The 5,236-nt window shown below is 38.3% G+C and overlaps 1 non-coding gene across 1 annotated transcript; it reads right to left on the minus strand.

Annotated features, from left to right (window-relative positions):
* Positions 1-4,041: 4,041 nt before the first annotated feature.
* On the minus strand, positions 4,042-4,230 carry LOC122801495. Its single transcript, XR_006364752.1, has one exon. It is a non-coding gene; the product is annotated as a U2 spliceosomal RNA (small nuclear RNA).
* Positions 4,231-5,236: the final 1,006 nt, after the last annotated feature.

The following is a 5,236-nucleotide window of genomic DNA, read 5'->3' on the forward strand; positions in this document are numbered from 1 at the left end:
CCAAGGAAATCCTACCCAAGAGAAGGGCATTACTACTTCTCTTTCGCCAAGTTTTGTATTGACTCATTGCAGGTGTACTGCTTCAGGAAACTTTATTACATAATTGGTGATTACCAGGATGTAATGATAGCCATTATTTGATTTCAGAACTGCATATACAAGGTCCATTGGTATGTGTACCAAAGGGACCTCTACAATGGAAAAAGGTATCAGTGAGTTCTTAAATCCTCATTTGACTGCAGCCATTGGGTACACATGGCAAGCAGCACAAATGTTACCTATGCTCTTCTTAATATTACAGCAATGAAATCTTACTGACTCTCTAACCTTTATTTGGTCTTCTCCTAAATGATCACCCAAAATATGGCTGTAGTCTAATTTCATTACAAGTGTTCTAAAAGATTTTGGAGTTAATTAATTGATATTTGCTTGTTCCTTCCCTTTGGTTATTCTATACAGCAGGTCATTTCTTAGCTCAGAATACGGGCATGTAGTGTGCTTGCTCTGTTATTTTGGTTTCCCATCTCCCATCTCTGTCTCTCTGTTATTGCTATTATGGTATTGTCCTGCCACTGAACTTACTTGTAATTGACATGCCTGATTTGAAGTTCAGCTAGATCAGTATTATCATCAATATTCTGATACAAAATTGAAGCTTCTTCTTCAAATACAGGCACAAGCCTTTCCTCTTCATCTAGTGTCTCACCTATGAAGGTAACTCCTAAAAATAATATTCTTCCAACAGGGGTGCTGGCAGTTTCCATTTCTATTCCTCATGGCTGGTTTTATCTACTTGTCCTTTAGAGTCGTGCTTCTGTTTTTGACTGTCTGTCTGCGCTGAGTGAGTGAAGAAAGGGTAAGACTACTTTTTCTTTTTGTTCAGTAAGTGACCCATCTATTCCTTCAGCCATTTCTGTTCCTCTGTCCTTTAGTGTAGTCTTAAACAGAGACCTTTCAATGTCAGTGTCTAGTAGAGATTACACAGTTTGGGAGCAAGAAAAGAAATGTTATGGAAACAACTTTGCAGTTCGGTCAAGAGGATTGTAGAACAGGGCAAGCTATAACTTTTAGGTGATAGGTTCATGTGGTTGCGATTCAGAGCCAGATCATGGTCAAATGGGGCCCTAGGCAGGGTAACAGATCACCCTACCATACATGCAGCCCACCCCGCAACCATTCCAGAGTTCCATTATTTGGGTAGTTCTCCCCAGTTACCACAAACACTGTTCAAACCTCTCAGTGTGCATACTGTTTTCTGCTTTACGTCTACAATGATTATTTGGATTTAATTTAAAACTTATTTCAAATGACATAGCACAAACACTGATAGACATTTGCTAAACAAAGCAATATAATCTCACAATGAAAACAGACTTAACATTAAAACTTCCCTGCCCTTAAAACTCACTTTCATTGAAACAGCATTGAAACCCACATTAAAAAAATGCATCTGATCAGTGGTGAATAAAGTTTACCTTTGGACTATTTTCAAATCATAGGCCCCTTGCACACATTTTTAGGACCATGTATACAAGCATGTATTCTTTGGTTCATCTTTCAGATTGTATTAAATTAGATTCCCTGTATAACACAGCACAACTTGTTAGAGCGTGTTTTAAACTTGTAGTTTTTAACATTTTTCCAGTAAGCAATGAAATAAAATGTATAAACCAATAATGGCAAAACTGCCTAATTTAGAAGATTTCATCAATAAAAAGTCTGTTTGAACTTCTGTCTTTACAATCTACCAATATCAGTCAAAATGCACAATCTCTGCAGAAGTAAAAGTCATCTGAGTAATTCCACATTAAAGAGATCTCTAACTAATGAAGAGGTTGCTTCTAGAAAACAAACATATTTCAGTGTTTCACTTACAAATTCAGTGACTGCTGGCCTTGAAGAATAAATTGCTTGTGTTACATTAAAAAATTGTAAGCTGGTAATATTGCAATAGGGAATGGATGGCAAACTGACAACCAGTCCATAGTTACTAGGCATCTCTTCCAAAGGAGGACATACTCAGGACTACAGCACCCCCCCCCCTTAAAGTACAATACAGTATCAGCAATTTATCTACATTTCTGCATCAAAAGTTAAGTACATTACCTGTTGTGCTACTAACAGTGCTTTTAAATTCTCTAGCACAATAGTAAAACCATTTGCTGAACAACAACTGCACAATGTAAACATACTTAGCATGAGCAGGACTAAACGTTTCTTCCCCTGAAGCTCTCAGTTTCTTGACACTCAACATACCTTTCAGCCTTGTAGCACAGGAAATCTGTCAAAGCCAAAATTAATGGGGGGGGGGCCCAAAACTAGGGACAATATTTAAATATTGCTTGTATAATCTTAGAAAGTTGTCGGAATAAAAGGTTTTGTGTTATCGTGCAATTTTTGAAGGATATGAAGACTGTAACTTAAATGGCTGTCATTATTTAGTGAATTCAGTCCTCAGTGATTTGCCAAAAAATCACAAATTTTATGAGGAACAGACCTAAACTATGAGGCAAAAATCTGGAAATTCTCTGAAAATCTGGACAGTTAAGAACTATGCACTCATCTCCTTGAAACTAAAGTAGTTGTAAGGTTAGATGATTCAGGCTCTTGTTTCCTCTTCCTGAGGTACAGGGTTTGAGCCTGAGCAAATTAACACTAGCCACCAGTAATCGTTAATTGGGGCATTTCTCACATAACATCTACACACACACACACACACACACACACACACACACACACACACACACACACACACACTTACTTGTTATAGAAATAGATGATTGTAAGTGAAAGCAGCAGCACAAATCTGCCCAGGAGTAAGTCCAAACGAAATGGAATGTTAGATTACATGCAGTGTGTGGAAAGGAAGAACAGGAGTATGCCTGCACAGACACAAGTGTGTGTGACTAGACACAGAAGGCATTAAAGAAGAATTACCTCAAAAACATGTATGTTTTTTAAAGTAAGTGTGACAGTCCCTCAGCAAGCAGGTCCCCTCTCAGCCAGCAGGAGCCCCCTCTCAGCCTGTGGGCCCTAGATAAGTGCCTTGGATGCCTAATGCTGAATCTGTCTCTGGTTGTGATAAATTTCATTTGCAAGGGGAATATTATGCCATAGATTCTACTGTAGTATATGCATATTGAATAACACAGTATTTAACATGCAATTTTTTAAATGTATGTCAAGATTTCTTTTTGTTTATCTTATTGTGTATCTTGGTAGGCTGGTATTGCAAAACAATAGGTTATGACACATAAGAATAACAATGAGAGAAAAGCATACCATCCATGGTGAAAAATATAGTATATGTGTTTACATGCAGAAATTATCCAAATTCCAGGTAACATGTTCTTTAGAAGTAGATGTACAAGGGGAAGGATCATGAAATAAACTAAGTTAACACAAAGGCATTTATATTTAAAAGATTTTAATGTGGTATAATAACTGATAGCAGATAGCATCAAGTTTCAGATGGAGAGTAGGAGATTTAGATTCATTTTATAATAATGTAGTTAACATGTATAGTCAAACATAAGCAGAATATAAATGGACTGCCCTACTTTTCTTTTAGTTAGTTCTCAAGCTACCGAAGGATAGTTATCCGTATATAGGCATGTGTAGATTAGCAAACTTAGCATTTTCTTAAGTTTACAGTATAGGGGTAGATAGCTAAGGCACAATAGGTTTCCTCACTGGGCCTCCACTGAAAATGGGCTTCTACCCAGTCAGACCTTTCCAGTAATCAAATGTCAACAATTAAAGAAAGAAATAAACAGGTGTTTCCCTGAACAGGTAGCCATGATCCGATAGATTATGTTTTCTGGCAGTCGTAAGACAGTCATTGTCAAATGTTTCTGATGGCTAACTCAGGAAGAGCACTGATCCAGAGAGCCTTTTTTTTCAGACTTAGCTTAGGAGATCTGCTATTTTGTTCAAAGTTACACAGCTGAACAGAGACTTGGGGAATCAAACCTTGCACTGCAAGACCCAGTTCATTAACAGCACATAGCCTTAACTGCCTGTATTAACTGCTAGGCAAGGAAAAGGTACTCTCTTTCTAAAAGTACTGCAACATGAAGTCAGTCTGTAGATTGGACCAAGCGAACTACTATGCCATATCTGTCTCAAAAATCTAATTAATACATGGTTTGCAGATAAGGAATATATCTGATATTAAACTGATAAAAACAGATACTACACTTGATCTTAGCTATAAGGCAGAGAAATGCTGGCTTCCTCAGTGAGTAACATACTCAGTGAGCCTGCAACAGTTTCCAAGGATAGTGTTTGTTTTACAAACCACTTTCTTAACATGCTCAACAGATGACAGACTGAAAGCCATCCATATCCCCAGCTATTTAAATGGGCATCATGATTTAATAACTCCATGATTAGGGATTGTAGTGGTTATATCAGAGATAGGTAAGAAAAACTATTTTTGTGCTGCAAATTAAAAAATTAGCTTTATTACCATTACCATTATGATAATAGTTGATGACCAGGGAGTTAGACAGTGATTCATAAAAAAAGCGTGCAGCGCTGCCAGAATGACTTTGCCATCAGCCCCTACAGGTGTATACATAGCCAGCGAAGACTGACTGCAGTAGTATTGATGAATGTGGTAGAATTTAGTGACCCTAGTACAGACCCTTCCAGTCATCTGAGTTTCATAGGAGGCGTGTACAAATGGGCTCGGCCACATGATGCCTTTTCAACATGCTATAGCAGATGCCCCTGATGTGGCTTTGATGAGATCAGTAAGAATGACCCATTGAACTCACTGTCATAAATAACCATAAAGATGTTATCAGTAAAGGGCAATAGACAGCTTAATGTATTATATCCCTTATGAAAGCTGTACTGATTTTCATAGAGCAGTATATAGAGTTCTGAGATGGTTTTAAAGTGAAGGACAATAGCCTTTTAAGTATACCAACAGGATTATGAATCTGCAGGATGGCACAGTTGTGTAGCAGTTAGTGCTGTCAACTCATGGCAAGAGGTTCTCTGGTTCGATTCATAGCTGGGGTGCTTTCTGTGTGGAGCCTGCATGTTCTCCCTGTGTTTGTGTGAGTCCCCTCTGGGAGCTCCAGTTTCCTCCTGCATTCCAAAGACATGCAGTAGGTAGATTGGACACTCTAAACTGGCCCTAAATGTGTGTGTGGTGCACCCTCTGAGGTGGGTTGGGCCTCAGGTTAGCAACCTGACCCTGTAAGACCTGTATCTGTTACAGAAA

This window comes from Protopterus annectens, chromosome 4.part1 (assembly GCF_019279795.1).
Source record: "Protopterus annectens isolate FY-2018-M chromosome 4.part1, PAN1.0, whole genome shotgun sequence".
In the NCBI taxonomy this organism is placed as follows: domain Eukaryota; kingdom Metazoa; phylum Chordata; order Ceratodontiformes; family Protopteridae; genus Protopterus; species Protopterus annectens.